The sequence below is a fragment of the Martes martes genome (genome assembly GCF_963455335.1).
Source record: "Martes martes genome assembly, chromosome: 3".
Classification (NCBI taxonomy): domain Eukaryota; kingdom Metazoa; phylum Chordata; class Mammalia; order Carnivora; family Mustelidae; genus Martes; species Martes martes.
In genome coordinates this window covers 164,270,816-164,287,061 of record NC_137890.1, presented here as the reverse complement: position 1 = coordinate 164,287,061, position 16,246 = coordinate 164,270,816, and the positions used below count along the sequence as shown (strand labels likewise).

General features: G+C 42.2%; 1 protein-coding gene across 2 annotated transcripts in view; it reads left to right on the top strand.

Annotated features, from left to right (window-relative positions):
• Positions 1-402: 402 nt before the first annotated feature.
• ACSL3 (acyl-CoA synthetase long chain family member 3) overlaps positions 403-16,246 on the top strand; it is a 74,026-nt gene continuing 58,182 nt past the window's right edge. The window contains exon 1 of one of the 2 annotated variants that reach the window (XM_080798602.1): positions 403-660. The gene's annotated coding sequence lies outside the window, so the exon portion shown is untranslated. The remainder of the gene's footprint in view (positions 661-16,246) is intronic. The other variant, XM_080798601.1, reaches the window with a different exon arrangement.

Here is a 16,246-nt window from a genome sequence, read left to right as displayed (position 1 = left end):
TCATTTCATTTAAATCTATGTTAAGATTTAAACGCCACAGCAGTAACTGCGTTTCTAGTTATTTTTCGGGAGGAGGGGCGGTCTTTCCCCCCCCGGAGAGACAGCCCCCGTGCAGACCCTCCCGGAGCCGCCGGCCCTCCGCCCACGTCGCGGCCGCCGAGCCCGCCTCCCCTCCCCCAGCCGCCACGGTCCGATCCCTCCCGCCGGCCGGGTCCCCACCCCGCGGCCGGTGGCGGCTGGGTCCCGTCCGCGGCGGCTCCGCGAACGACCCGTAGTAACCCCGTCCCGCCCCTGGCCGACCGCGCCGCGCTCCCCGGCCGGAATTCGATAGGCCCAGCCCCGCACGCGCCACCGCCCGCGGGCCAATGGGCGGCGGCCTCTCTGCATATGCAACGAGCGCCGGCCGGGGGTGCGCGTCCCGGGCGGTTCGGCTCAACAGACGCTGGTCTGCCGGCGCCGGCCTGCGACGCTGGGATTGTGGCCCCGGCCGGGCTGGGACGAGGCGGCGGCGGCAGCAGCGGCCGGGACAGCAGACGGTCGCCCCCTTACAGTGCGGCTGCGCCAGGGTCCCCAGGAGGCGGCACGGGGCGTGAATGCTCTGGGGGCGCAGCCAGGCCTGCGTGGGCCCGAGGCTGGAGGAACCGGGGCTCCGGTGTCGCGGTGAGTGTGGCGCCCGTTGTGGGAGCGGCGGGGGCTGGTCGGCGGCGCGGCCTCAGCGTGCGGCCGGGCTGGGCCCGAGGGCGGCGCGGGTTTGGGGCCCGGATGTGGCCGCGGAGCCAGGCCCCGGGGCTGTGCGCCGCGGGGGTCGCGTGGCGGCCCGCGGCGCGCGCGCGCGCGCGCGTGTGTGTGGAAAAGCCGGGCAGGGTTGGAGGCGCCGCCGTGGGGTCTGGGAAGCTGGTGACGTGGGGCCTGGGCCGAAGGGCCCACGTGAGCAGGGGGAACGGCAGCCGGGTGACTGTGCGGTCCGGGGGAGGAAGGGTGCCCCGCGTCCCTCCCGGCGCTGTGGGGGCGGACGGCTTGGGGGGCTGGCGTCTTTCTTTGGGTGGGCGTTGACGCGTTCCCTGCGAGGAAACTGAGCCCTGCGGTTCCGGGAAACCCTGCTGGAGGGACCGGCGGGGGTGTGTGTTGCCGCCCTCTGTGGGGAGAAATTGGGTGGATGAGCAGGGGCGACCTTGGTATTTGTTGTGGTCGCGGTGGGTGCTGGTGGGGCTAGGATTGACCGGTGGTTGGGGTTGAGAGTTGCAGGTTTACTTTTCCCTAAGTGCGTTTTAATACATCAGTAACAGAATGTGTCACGCTGAGGTGGTGCTCGTGCTATCAGCAGTCTTGCGGGGGAGGAATGAGCAGGCCCGCTTCCTAGGTGAGCATCCCGAGGCAGACATTTAACTGGTTTATCCAGTCTGCATTTAGAAAATGTGCTCTAAGCTATTGCATATATGACTCCTCAAAAATAGAAAGGGTAGAGCAGCATCTTTAGAATTATATGGAAGCTAGAGGAGGAATCGGACTGTGTGAAAGCGATCACAGCTGAATACAGTGACAAATAGTTGACAATTTATTGAGGCTTTATTACATGCCAGGCACCGTACTCAGTGCTTTATGCACAGTACCTTCACACAGTTAACAGCCCTCTAGGGTGATGCTTATTTCCATTTTACAGCTGAAGAAACTGCAGTTTGGATGCATTAACTTGCCCCAGATCACAGCATGTTAAGAAGCTGGGATTCAGACCGGCCTGTCTTAAAACCTAGAGCTCTTGCATCTAACCACTTGTATTATGCTGCCTCTCCTTGGTGGTTGGCTGAATAGTTGCCATCGAGAATTTTTTTGCGGAGGGGAGGGGGGCGGGTGGGGGGGGGTGGGCCAGGAGAGCTGTAGTTTGATGACCTTCATTCCTGATTATCACAACCTTTTTTGTTTCTCCAGATTAGTCCTGGGAGCTGAAGGTTGTTGCCCTGTTGTCTGAAAGTGTATTAAAAGGTTATTGAAGGGAAGAGGTGTTATGAGATGGTAGTCATTTGCACAGACTTCATTCTTATGTTTTCTGGCATCTTCCTCTGCAGTTCTTACCTTGGGGATGACTAAGACTTCTGTAGTCACTGTGGCATGTTCTTTAGACTTTTCAAGCTATCTTTTACGGGAAGGGTCAAGGTGACAAATCACCTCGTGTCGTCAAGTCTCTGTTACTGGATTTGTTAAGATATTTCGACATGATTTAAAGATGAAATACTCTGAGTCTAATAAATGCCCTTCTTGAAGGGAAGAAGGAAGAAGGTTTGAAAGAAATGAAAGATGGGTAAATTATGAGCGGAAAATCATGCTGTATCTGGTGGGGGTGTGTGTCAGATCTTAAAGCCTCAGGATCCTGCGCTTCCCTGCTGTCTGGTTCTGCTTAATGACTGTTTCCATTCCTCATTCAATTAATTGCTCAGCCAGAGCCTTTCACTCATGTTGTATTTTAGGTTCCATGTAAGGCTGGGAATATAGTGTTGAACAGAAGTGATGTGATCCTTACTTTCATGTAGGAAACAGATAGGAAGCAAATCATCATACAGATAAATACTTAATTACAAATTATGAGAAGTGCAATGAAGGAGAAGTGTGTGAATGAAGATTTTAATGAGGATTATGATTTAGATGGAAAGTAGGGAGTTTTTTGAATTGATAAGGTGAGGTTTTACAGTCTTGCATTCTGAGTCTGTGATTAAATGTGCCTAATACAAGAGTTTGAGAACTTTTGAACACTAATGTTCTTTTCCTTTCACGGTGTCTGATCCTACCCAGAATACCACTCTAGCTCATGTTACAAGATGGAAAAATGAGATAGGGAGCTTTTTGAAGCGGTCATTCTGCCTTACAGCCTAACTGCTCTATAGTACTTAAATTTTCCCCTCTCAACGTGAATATTTGGGAACCAAGAATCTTTATCTAAACTTTGGACTTTATAGGAGTTGGATGTTTTCAGGAAAGCCAGGCCAAAAAGGTGACAGGATTTCCTAACTTGAGATAAGCAGCATCATGATTATCAAAAGTATCCAGGGTAGTTATATTTGACTTAAAATTCTCACCTCTTAGGAGACAAAATGATTTTGTGGTTTGGGAAATACAAGCTGTTAAGTACATGAATATTTCAGTTGAATGTGTATTAAGCCAGTACAAATAATTCATTGCAATACATTTACTGAAATGCCGTCTGCCTGCAAAGCACTGCTAGGTGTACCATGTGGAATAAATAAAAAGGTGAATTTGACAAAGTCCCTGTTTTCAAGGAGATTTAAATTTAATGAATAGTAATGCTCAGATTTAAGTCACGTCTCTCCCCCCAACCTTTTCAAGGTACTCTCATGTTAAGCCCATTTGATCCTTTTAAAAGCCTTGTATCACCAGGAGAAATACTGAGAAAAAGGAAATTTGGAGGTAAAATTGCCAGACATGGTGATTAATAGTTGGGAGAAGCTGTACAGTGATTACTAGTTTACTATCTTGGAGCCATCATACAGAGGTGATGTAGACTCCTGGACTTGGGTGAGATTGCCTGTGGAGAGGCTAGAATAACAGGTGGAGGTCTGAGATGGAGCTGGGTAGAGGAGGCTGAGCTTGGTAAATGAGATGGAAGGAGTGGTCAGGGAACCTGGCTCAGGTGGGAGCCATAGCTGGAGTGGTATCCCTGCAGCGAGTGGGGGAGCTAAGAGGGAAAATGAGTAACGTCCTATGGATTTAACCACTCCGAGGTCATGGGTGCCCTTTTGCAGGTGATGTTGATGGGGTGGGAAGCAGAAGCAAGTAGAAGGTGCAGAAAATGGAGATAGCGGGGCACCTGGGTGGCTCAGTGGGTTAAAGCCTCTGCCTTCAGCTCAGGTCATGATCCCAGAGTCCTGGGATCAAGCCCCGAATCGGGCTCCCTGCTCAGCACGGAGCCTGCTTCCCTTCCTCTCTCTCTGCCTGCCTCTCTGTCTACTTGTGATCTCTGTCTGTCAAATAAGTAAATAAAATCTTTAGGAAAAAAAAAAAAAAGAAAATGGAGATAGCAAGAACAGGAAACTTTCTAGAGTTTTGATTTTTATCATTTAAGTTTAAATTCTGATGGGAAGGTGTTCACTGAAAGGGAGAGGTTGAATACAGATGAGAAAAGTGTTTGCTTATTTTTGCAAAGTTCCTGAGAAGATGGAAGGGGGTGGGATCCAAGTGAGGCCTGAACCTTAGCCAGGAGGAGGGACACCTTTTCTGTAGTAACCCAAGACAGGCCCGTAACTGATCTGATACTAGTCAGTACTTTATCCTGGAGCCCTGGCAATTTTCCAAAAATTACCAAGAACTGTTAAATTCCAAAAAACTAGCTCAATTTTAGCTGACCTGATAGGTTCTTTACAAAACCTCACTATAGAAGCTTTGTGTGAAATTGATTTAATGTGTGATTTAGTTTTGATTTCATCCACCTTAATAGGGTATATACTTTCATCTGACTTGTGATTATTGTTTCTCTCTTGAAAAAGGAGACATTATAAACATTGCCCTGTGATTTCTTCTACATGCTATTTTTAGTTTCATAAGAAACAGTTTTTAGACTACTTCTGTTTCCCTGACATTTTAAATGACTTAATTCTTTTCATTTATAAGTTTAGCTTCTTGGGCACCTGGGTGTCTCAGTGAATTGCCTGCCTGGTCCCAGGGTCCTGGGATCAAGCTTCAAATATGGCTTTCTGCTTTGGGGAGGAGGGGGAGCTGCTTTTCTCTCTTCCCCTGCTATTCCACCTTGCTTGTGCTCTCCCTCTCCCTATGTCAAATAAAATCTTTTTAAATAAAAGTTTAGCTTTTGTTTTTACCGGAATATGTTTTACATACATAACTTGCAATTCCCGCTCTGAGGGATAAAGTATTAATTGGTGGATGATTCAGTGGGTTCAACTGATCTGCTAATTCTTAAATAGAACTGAAGATACCTAAATAACCTTTTGGATAAACTACCTTCAGTTACAGGTTTCTACTTGCCCTTGTTATATTTGTTATATATAGGGATACTGCTTTATTTATTCATATATTTATTTAATGCCTGTCTTGCAAGACACTGGGAATTTGAAAATGATTGATAGTCTCTGTTCTCAGAGAGCTCTTCTTGGTTGATGGAAGTAAGTTGTATGAACCTTATATGGTGTAGGCAAGGAAGGTGTAAGGACAGAAGTATTGCAGTGTGTTATAACCAGTACAGACAGCAGGAGAGGAAGAAGGGAAGTGGAGGTGATAGTGACCTGAGTCTCTTTCTTTCCTTTCTTTCTTTTCTTTTCTTTCTTTTTTTTTTTTTTTTTTTAGAGATTTTTATTTATTTATTTGACAGAGAGAGATCACAAGTAGGCAGAGAGGCAGGCAGAGAGAGAGAGAGAGGAGGAAGCAGGCTCCCTGCTGAGCAGAGAGGCCCATATGGGGCTCAATCCCAGGACCCTGAGATCATGACCTGAGCTGAATGCAGAGGCTTTAACCCACTGAGCCACCCAGCCTCCCCCCGCCCCATAGCTTGGTTTTCTAAGATATCGGACTGACGGGAACAAAGGAGCCAGAGAATAGAAAGTTTGTCTTGAATTTGGTCCAGGTGTGTATGTCTACAAACATGTACATATTGGAGATACTATAATATCAAAGAATATTAGAAAAATAAAAAGCTCCCCTAGGGATAAAAATACATTATATGTTTATTAAAATAAAAAAATTAAAAAAAAAGAAAAATAAAAAGCTTATCTTGCTATCCTAACATTGCTCAAGAGGTGAAAAGCTGTCCATTTTTCCGTTTGTCATGGCCAGCTTTTCTATCCCTTACTTAACTTAGAAAGTAATCGCAATTAACACTTTCCTGCTACAAAGTTTTGTTTTTCCTCTTCTAGAAGGTTGGTCTTTGGAATAAGGCTAATAGCCAACACCAGTACTTCCTCTGGTCAGTCGCTGTTCCTACTTTCTTCTCACTTATAATAGATAGGGATTTTTTTTCTTTTTTTAATCACTCTTATTTCACAGATGAGGAAATTGAGGCACAGGGAACCCAAAGTGACTACTAGTCTGTGTGTGTGCTGGATCTCCTCTCAAGCAGTTTGGTTCCAGAGTCCATCCATGTTCTTTTTTTTTTTTTTTTAAGATTTTATTTATTTATTTGACAGACAGAGATCACAAGTAGGCAGAGAGGCAGGCAGAGAGAGAGAGGGGGAAGCAGGCTCCCCGCTGAGCAGAGAGCCAGATGCAGGGCTTGATCCCAGAATCCCAGAACCCTGGGATCATGACCCGAGCCGAAGGCAGAGGCTTTAACCCACTGAGCCACCCAGGCGCCCCCCATCCATGTTCTTAGAGCCCAGGCACTGCACCTCCTGTCTGGGGTGACAGGCTTGCAGTTCTTACTGACCTCTGAAGACACAATTTATCAGGAAAGGAGCTGTGATGACATTTAGGGACAGTGTTTATCTGTTTTAATTACACATAGTTTACTCCCCCTCCCCCACCCCCAAGCCCTCTTCTTACAGAGCGGGACATAAATAAAGAGTAACAACCTAAATTGAGGGAATTTAACTGGAATTTTCTTGTACTTGAATGTGAATCCTGTTTCAGCATTCCTTCAGGGATCATTATAATTGCCCTTCTGGAATTTTCTGGATTGGGAATATAAAGCAATTTGGGATGCTATAATTTAATACATTTTCTTCTTTCCTTCTGTTAAAAAGACATGCTTTCTGTATGTCTGAAAAGTATTTCATAATATTTAATCCAGTTAAACCCACTCCCTTCCCCCAAATCTTCCAGTTAACCACTAATCTGAGTTTGGTGTTCTGAATTTTATTATTTGTAGGCATTTCTGTACAGTTTTATTATCCCCAAGCAGTGTATAATATTTTATGTGTTTTTAAATTTCAAGTATGTAGTATTGTATGATTGTGCAACAACTTTTTTCACTCGTTATCACTTAATCGTTGTGGTTTTATCAATTGAGTTTCATCAGAGTGGGTATGTTCATGTCTATTTAGCTCATTTATTTTCATTGTGATATGATGTGACATTTTAGGACTACAACACATTTTGTTTCCTCTTTGCTCTCTTGGTAGACCTTTAGGTTGCTGCTGCTGCCTTTTTTTGTTGTTGTTTTTATGAATACTAGCATGAGTATTCTTAAACACCATTCCTTCTCTAATTCCATTTTTGACACTGTAGTCCTCCTGCATTCCTTTTTCTTCTGTATATCCTATCTCTGAGGTCCTTTAATCTTGTCATTATTTGACTTAAGGTATTATTCGACTCATAGTTGTAGTACAAAACCACAGTGGCTGCTTTTCCTCTAAAGTTCTTTTTAGTAACTTTTCTTTTAATTAACCTTGTTTGACTTTCTTCATATTTATTTATTTATTTATTTTTGTTCTTAGGCAATTTTGCAGATAGATGCCTAGTATCTTCTCATTTTAAATTCCGTAAGTGACTGTAGGGATAATTCACCTGTGCTTCCTCTTGGGAAGTTTTTGTCAATCTATTTTTGATTTGGCTAGTACTGTATTTAATGCTTGTTTAATAATTTTTCTCTAAAATGTGTCTTTTCCATTGTAATTTGGTGAGTAGGAATATGGACTTTGGAGTTAAGATTGCTTGGATTTGGGGCTCCTGGGCGGCTCAGTTGGTTAAGTGGCTGCCTTAGGCTCAGGTCATGATCCTAGGGTCCTGAGATTGAGTCGAGACTTGCACAGGGCTCCCTCCTCCATGGGGAGTCTGCTTCTCCGCTCTGCCCTTCCCTCTTGCTCGTGATTTCTCTCTCACTTTGTGTCTCTCTAAAATAAAATCTTAAAAAAAAAAAAAATTGCTTGGATTTGAGTCCTGGATTTACTTCCTGATAGCTGTGTGACCTTGGGCAGCTTGTTTAGCGTCTCTGTGACTCAGTTTCTTCTATAAAATATAGATCATAATGGAATCTACCTGTTGATTGTTATAGGGGTTTATATGGGATAAGTGCCTGCATGGAGTCAACGATCAATAAATATTAACCATGCTAATTTTATTTAGAGTATGCAGTATATTCTAAGTCTATCCACTTTTTATTATTGCCTTCTCTTCTGAAACAGCGTTATTATCTTTACATATACAAATATACTTCAAAGAAATGTCTAATGTATTGTAAGGTCTTACTAATGGAGATTGGGAAGAGATATTATAAATCATAGAAAATTGAGTAACATCAGTACTTTAGGATTTATCTTGTGCTTTAATTTTCTGGAAATATTTATAAAGCACATTGAAAGTAGGTTGACATGGTGTACTTCTCATTCAAGTAATTTAAGAGTTTCCTCTTGTTTTTAATACCTTTTGTAATACGATCTTAATAGTGATTCAGGTAGCATTTCTAAATACACTAATTATCCTGTATCATCAACTCTGTGCTGTTCAGTGGAGGAGTCATGTGTATAAAACTTTCTGTGTAAATTTGATCTGGTTTCTTAACCTTTCTAATCCTTTTCATTTCAGTTTCTTTAACATAAATATTTTCTCACCTTATGAAGTTATGAGCACTGAGGGAGATACAGATGGTAGTTTAGGGCACACAGGTACACTGTGTTGGTTGCTTGCCTTATTTCTCTGCCTCCTGTCTCCCCCCCCCCCCTCAGTTTTCTTTGCCTTTCCTTTCTCCCTTTCTCTATATTTTATTTGAAAAATCACATATTTAATGTATACAGTTTGAGCTTGTGCATGTATACACCTGTGCAACCATCACCTTAATCAAGGTAGTTGACACGTTTATCACTCCCAAAAGGTTCCTTATGCCTCTTTTTTTTTTTCTTTTCCTCTCTGTCCTTCAGAAGCAGTTTTTTGGTAAACATAACAAGGTATTCTGAATCCAGTGTGCGAGGGAGCCCATCATATAGTAGAAGTATACATCATTTTTTAAAAAAGATTTTAGTTGTTAGAGAGCACACACATGAAGGGGGGAGAGAGTGAGAGAGAGTGCAGGAACAGAGGAAGAGGGAAAAGCAGACTCGCTGTGAGCAGGAAGCCTGATGCAGGCTTGACCCTGAGATCATGACCTGAGCCGAAGGCAGAAGCTTAACTGACTGAGCCACCCACCTGTCCCAAAAGTGTACATCATTTAAGTGGGAGTAGGAAATAATAATTTCTTAAGGACAAGAATGTTCAATCTATAGGAGGATACAGACAAGATGTGGTTCATGTAGAGTGAGCAATACAGAGGATAGAATGGTCATGTTTGCCCAGGGTAACCAGGAAAGGTCTTTTGCTGAGCGAAAGAAGACATGAGTTGGATTTGAAGAAAGATTAGTGTTTGAGGACGGTACTCAAATGGGATGTCCCAGGCAGTTGGGGAAGAGCGGGACTGACAGATGAAATTGGGGTGTTAGCTGGTTTAGGGGGGCTAGGGAAGCTTTGAGAATGAATCATATCCCAGAGGGCAAACAAGGAGCAGAGGTATGGAGAACAGAAATAGTTAAGAACTTACATGAACTCATTTATTCATTGTTTCCTTCAATTCAGAAAGTAGTTGCTGAATGCATGGAAGGTTCTAGGAGTAGGGATGGAGATTGAGCAGCCAGCAAGTGAAGAGAACCACGTGGGCTCTGAGTTGTTAAAGTTGCTTCCAGTTGTGCCACCATGATGACTGTTGTGCCTGGCATCGTGGCATTCTCCACACCATTTAGCTTTTCTGGAGTTCTGGTTTCCTTGCCTGTAATCCTTTCTTGCTCAGTAGTGTTATGATCTGCTTTTTTGTTATCTATGCCATATTTCTCTCTTTGGTTTCTCTGAAACTTCGTTAGCTTTGTGCATTTCCCTCTGAGTTTATTTTGTGTTTACTCCTTGGAATTCACTGGGGTATTTGCATGGGTTTTATTAGATACTGGCTACACTGATTGATGAAATAGTTAACCTTTTGAATATTATCTTAGTTCTAAATTGATTTTGTAGATATGTAACAGCTCATTTTTCTGCATTGATGTTTCTGGGTTGTAAAATATTCACTATTATCTTGGCCAACATTATAAAAAGTTCTTCAGCCACAGAAGTTTATTTTTACTCATTTTACTTTCATCAGGATTGCAGTAATCCTCATTCTAGATCTTGACCTTGGGTTTCCCCGCCCCCGGTGATTTTTTTTTTTTTTTTTAAGATTTTATTTATTTATTTGACAGACAGAGATCACAAGTAGGCAGAGAGGCAGGCAGAGAGAGGAGGAAGCAGGCTCCATGCTGAGCAGAGAGCCTGATTCCGGGCTCCATCCCAGGACCCTGGGATCATGACCTGAGCTGAAGGCAGAGGCTTTAACCCACTGAGCCACCCAGGCACCCCGACCTTGGGTTTTTTTAGTGTAACACTAAAACAACCAGAAATTCCTCTTTTTCCCATTCAAGACTGACTTGATCTCTGGACTTGATCTCTGGACTTCTTTCTAAGTTGAAATATGGAGTTTATTTTTTAGTTCCATAGAAGACCAGAATGAACTAAAATTAATTAATCTTAGAGCTGTAGATGATGACATTTTAATGTAAACAGGATTCACATTTAATTGAAATTAATACCACATGGACCATAATACATTGGTCATTATTACTATTTTTTACATATCCACGGTGAATATTTTCCTAAGTCCTTTTGCTTTTGTATTGTAACTTTACATTTGCTAGTGTGCTAGAGTCTAAGAATTTGTATTCATCATTTACCTTGAAACTAGGCCTGTCTTTGTGGACTGATGCTTATTTTGACAGCATAGCACTCTTCTTAGAAATTTAGTGTTTAGTTTGTGTATCACTTTCCTGAGGTATAAAATGAATACCTGTTTATCCATTACCATCTAGAGGTGGGAAGGTTGTGGGAGATAGTAGCCGGCTGGCAGTGGGGTGTGAGGTCAGAGAGGGAGCTCATGAGACCCCAGGTGTAAGGAAGGAGATTGGTGTGGTAGAGAGGAGTGACGACGGGCTTGAGGTTTGTGACCACACTGTTACTTAAATCCCCAAATATAGTTCTGCCTCATTTTAGTTTTGTGACCACAGCAAATTCTTAACCTCCGAGCTTCAGTTTCTTTAGGATCAGGGTGAGATCTGCTACGTGTGCTCCGGGTGTATATATAGCCCATCTCTGCGGTGCAGGGAAGAAGAAATGTTAGAAACTTTCTTTATAGTAATTTCTACATTTTATGCATGATTCGTAGGGTTTATGATATGCTAGGACCAAAGTACATATACACAATATTAAAGGTACATGTGTTTGGAATGCCAGTAATTTTTACCAAAAGGGGCTTGTTGTGATCCTTGAAGTTTAGAGAGTGGGCTCCTAGATAAAAAACTAGGCCCTGCTTGGAGGCTTTTTAGTCTGGGGGCAACTTTGGGGATGAGTTGAGTTTGGGATGAGTTTGAAGAGCTTGGGTTAGTTGGCTCCGGGAAATGGATTGAAGGTTATTGGATTTAAGGAGCATGTCTCTGCAAGTTCATTTGAAAAATGGGGGACGTATAAGCCTCTGCCTTTGGCTCAGGTCATGATCTCAGGGTCCTGGGATCGAGTTCTGCATCAGGCTCTCTACTCAGTGGGGAACCTGCTGCCCCCCCCCGCCCCCCGTCTCTCTGCCTGCTTCTCTGCCTATTTGTGATCTCTTTCTCAAATAAATAAATAAAATCTTAAAAAAAATGGGGGACATAGTAAAGCCGGCATGTGTAATGATTGAGTTAGTTTGTAAAAGTCTCAAACTGTATATTTTTTATACGATATCATGTATCAGAATATTATATGGTAGTTTATAACCCAGAAACATGAGTCAGTATTAGGGAATTGCTCTTGATGCATGGATAGTTTGCTTACAGATAACTGAGAGCTGACTGTATGCATGTTTAAGTTAATAATGTTTATGTTGTATGATGTCGGCAGACAGGCATGTTACCTGTAGGTGATTAATTATAGCTTTGTGTTTCTTGTTACTGATTTCAGATAGGCTTCATGAGATAATAAATGTGTTTGTTACCGTGTTAGATGTGTTTCTTTTGGGCTTTTTAAGGGGCAGTTGCTGTGTTTAAGAATCCCTCCACTAGAAAAGAGAGCTCTATGAAGACAAGTGTATTTGTGTATTACTTACTGATGTACACCCAGTGCCCAGCATAAAGATATTCCTATTTTGTTGAATGAATCAGTCTGCGTATCCTTACACAGTAAAGGACATGAGATAGTGTTTATTAAATTGAGTTGAAAGATTTGAACCTAACACCAAACAAATTTTGGAAGGCCAACAACAACTTGACACAAAATGACCAGTCTGTGCTTATTAGTGGGAGCTCAGGAATTCTGAAAGAGTAGATTTACTGTTGATAAAATATGCATTTGAATAGCTAGCTGCCTGAGTACTAATGTACAGATTATAATTTAGAAATTTCCTGGTAAAGAAGATAAGAAAGTGTGATAGATTTGTCTCAGGCCAACCTGAGTTCTTGAACTTTGATATGGTAACTCCTTGTTGCCTTTTTTTTTTTTTTTTTTTTTAAATCCAGAGGTATTTATTTATTTGAGAGCGTGCATGCATGTGCACAAGTAGGTAGGAGGGCAGAGGGGAAGGGAGAGGGAGAAGCAGTCTCTCCATTGAGTAGGGAGCTTGATGCGCTTGATCCCAAGACCCTGAGATCATGGCCTTGAGCCAAAGGAAGACACCTAACCGCCTGAGCCACCCAGGTACCCTTGCTTGTTGCCTTCTTAAAAGCCTTTGACACTCCTGACAGTGTCCTCATTAACCTTCATTGTCTGCCTTTGGTTTCTAGGACACTGTTCTTGCTTTCTTTACCTTTCTAACTGGCTTTTGTAGTGTCTGTCCTTAATCTTTTTTTATTTTATTTTATTTTTTTTAAACTTTTTTTTAGATTTTATTTATTTGACAGAGATCACAAGTAGGCAGAGAGGCAAGCAGAAACAGAGAGGAGGAAGCAGGCTCCCTGCAGAGCAGAGAGCCCGATGTGGGGCTCGATCCCGGGACGCTGGGATCATGACCCGAGCCGAAGGCAGAGGCTTTAACCCACTGAGCCACCCAGGTGCCCCTGTCCTTAATCTTTTTACAAGTGAATATACACTGTATTCGAGGGATTCCATGGTTTCAACTCTAATAGGGATAGGGTCAGTGATGACTCTCAATCTACATCTGCTGCTCTATTGGGAGCCCTAGTCCTGTATTTCTGACAATATCTTGAATCTCTCCTCTAGTCATTCCCACACACTTAACATCCAGCCCTATCCTCATGCACTCTCCTATGTATCTGCTCTTCCTCTTATATTCCTTGTGTCTATTGCAAGTCACCTACCATTCTAGAAATGTTGAATACTAATTTTTAAAGCTTAATCTTCACATCTCCCCATATCCTATTGTCTTGCTTCTTCTGTAACTACTGCCCTGAACTCTGGACTTCATCCTTCACTTGAGCTATTTTAATGTCTGCATACCTGGAATCCTTTTCTGGTTTCTTTTCTGTGGTAACCCAAAGTAATCATTATGAAAAAACAAATTTGGTCAGCTGCTTTGCTTACAACGCGATCTCATTCTCTCTGCTGTGTGTTTCCATTTTTCATTTTCACTTCTAACTTCCCTCCTGTTTCCCTGTACTGCATCTGTTAAGCTATTTAGTTTCCTCATTGTGTGCTTACTCATGCCTCTGTGTTGACAGGAATGGAGTGCTAGCACAGAGAGGTTGATACAGCTCTGTGGCACTGAGGAGGACCTCCCCTAGAGGCTTCAACTGAATCTTGAAGGACAAGTTTACATTGGCAGTCTTCAGCTTCTTTTAATTCTCTCAGATTATTTTAATTGAGTGCCAGTTCTAAGTTCTGTAGAGAATATTACTGGATCAGCATGTCCATATTTTTGATACAGGCCTCCTAGGTCATAGGCTGCTGGATCCATATTGATGTCATGTTTGCAGTAGTCCACTGGGGTGGAGATGGGAGCCAAGGGCATCATAGAGTTCCAGCAGAACCAGTGATTCTCTCTCTGAAAGTGGCAGGCCAGGCAATAGATTGTGCGGGCTACCATGATAGCACTGGAGATTATTTTATAGTCAGAAAAAACGCTTAGGAACAAATTGCTTTTGGGACGTGGGAGCTGTGGAAGAGAGGAATTGCCAGGTTATTCGTTTCACAGATCTGCTCCTCATCTTTCTAAGATTTAAATCCACCCATTGGCTCAGTTCTGAGTTTTCTTTAATGCTGCTTAACTTAATCTTTTAACCACTGATCTGAAATGCCACTATGGTCCAATACAAAAATCCCATGACAGTTCTCTGGTTTTAAAATTCTATACCAGAACAGTTAGTGTTATTTTTGACATCTAATAGGGTAAGTATGCATTAAGTATTCTTGTTTTCAAGTTTTATTAGCAAATCTTAAAATGTTTTCCTCTAGATAAACTTCGAATTACTATCAAGTGACCACACAAAACAAGTAATAAAGTCCTACTAGGATTTTGACTTGGATTGTATTTGGTTTGTAGATCAGTTTTGGCAGAATTATAATCTTTACTCAGGAACTAGTCTGTCTTTTAATTTAGTGTCTGTCAGTAGCATTTTATACATATGTACATTCATAGGTACATATGTATGTTCATTGCTTTTTATGTTCATTGCTTTTTTAAAAGATTTTAACTAATCTCTATACCCAGTGTGGGGCTCAAACACATAACCCAGAGATCAAGAGTTTGATGTTCTTCTGACTGAGCCAGCCAGGTGTCTCTACATACATATGTTTAAGCAAGATGTTGTGTGTATTAAGTATTTTAAAGTTGTTTTTACTATTGTGACTAAGATTTTCTCTGTTTTCATTTTTTAAAGGGGGAGGGGCAGAGGGGTAAAGGGAGAAAGAGAATCCCAAGTAGGCTTCACACCCAGCACAGCACAGAGCTCCATCTCACAACACCAAGATCATGACCTGAGCTGAAATGAAGAGTTGGACACCCAACCGACTGAGCCAAACATTTTTTTTTTTTTTAAATATAAACTCTTCCCAACTTGGGACTTGAACTCATGACCCCAAGATCAAGAGTTTCATGTTCTATGGATGGAGCCAGCCAGGTACCCCCATCTTTGCATTTTTTAACTGATTACTACAGGTATATAGAAGAACTATTGATTTTTATTTTTTACCTAGTATCCAGATATCTTAGTGAATTCTGTCTCTGGTTGCATAGCTTTCAAATGATTCTTTTGGATGTTCTTGTCAGACTGGCAATCATATGCAAATAATGAAGATTCTGTTTCTCCTTTTCCAGTATTCATGCTGTTTCTTTTTCTCCTGCAGTGTTCTCTAAAAGAAATGCAATGAGAGGAACAAATAATGAGCCATATGTATAACTTTAAACTTCTAGTAGGCATATTTAATAAAGTGAAAAGAAACAAGTAACTTGAATATATTTTATTTAATCCAGCATACAGTACTACCCCCTTATCTGTAGTTTCTCTCTCTGTAGTTTTGGTTACCCTCAGTCAATAGTGGTCCGGAAGCAAATGCTCCTCTTTTCCTGTCCTTTCCTTAGAAGGTCAGCAGGATACCAGATTTCAAGCTTTACTACAAAGCTGTGATCACCAAGACAACATGGTACTGGCATAAAAACAGAAACATCGACCAGTGGAACAGATTAGAGAGTCCAGATATGGACCCTCAACTCTGTGGTCAAATAACCTTTGACAAAGCAGGAAAAAATACACAGTGGAAAAAAGACAGTCTCTTCAATAAATGGTGCTGGGAAAATTGGACAGCTATATCTAGAAGAATGAAACTCGACCATTCTCTTACACCGTACACAAAGATAAACTCGAAATGGATAAAAGATCTCAACGTGAGACAGGAATCCATCAGAATCCTAGAGGAGAACATAGGCAGTAACCTCTTCGATATCAGCCACAGCAACTTCTTTCAAGAAATGTCTCCAAAGGCAAAGGAAACAAAAGCGAAAATGAACTTTTGGGTATTTACCCCAAAGATACAGATGTAGTGAAACGAAGGGCCATCTGTACCCCAATGTTTATAGCAGCAATGGCCACGGTTGCCAAACTGTGGAAAGAACCAAGATGCCCTTCAACGGACAAATGGATAAGGAAGATGTGGTCCATATACACTATGGAGTATTATGCCTCCATCAGAAAGGATGAATACCCAACTTTTGTAGCAACATGGACGGGACTGGAAGAGATTATGCTGAGTGAAATAAGTCAAGCAGAGAGAGCCAATTATCATATGGTTTCACTTACTTGTGGAGCATAACAAATAACAT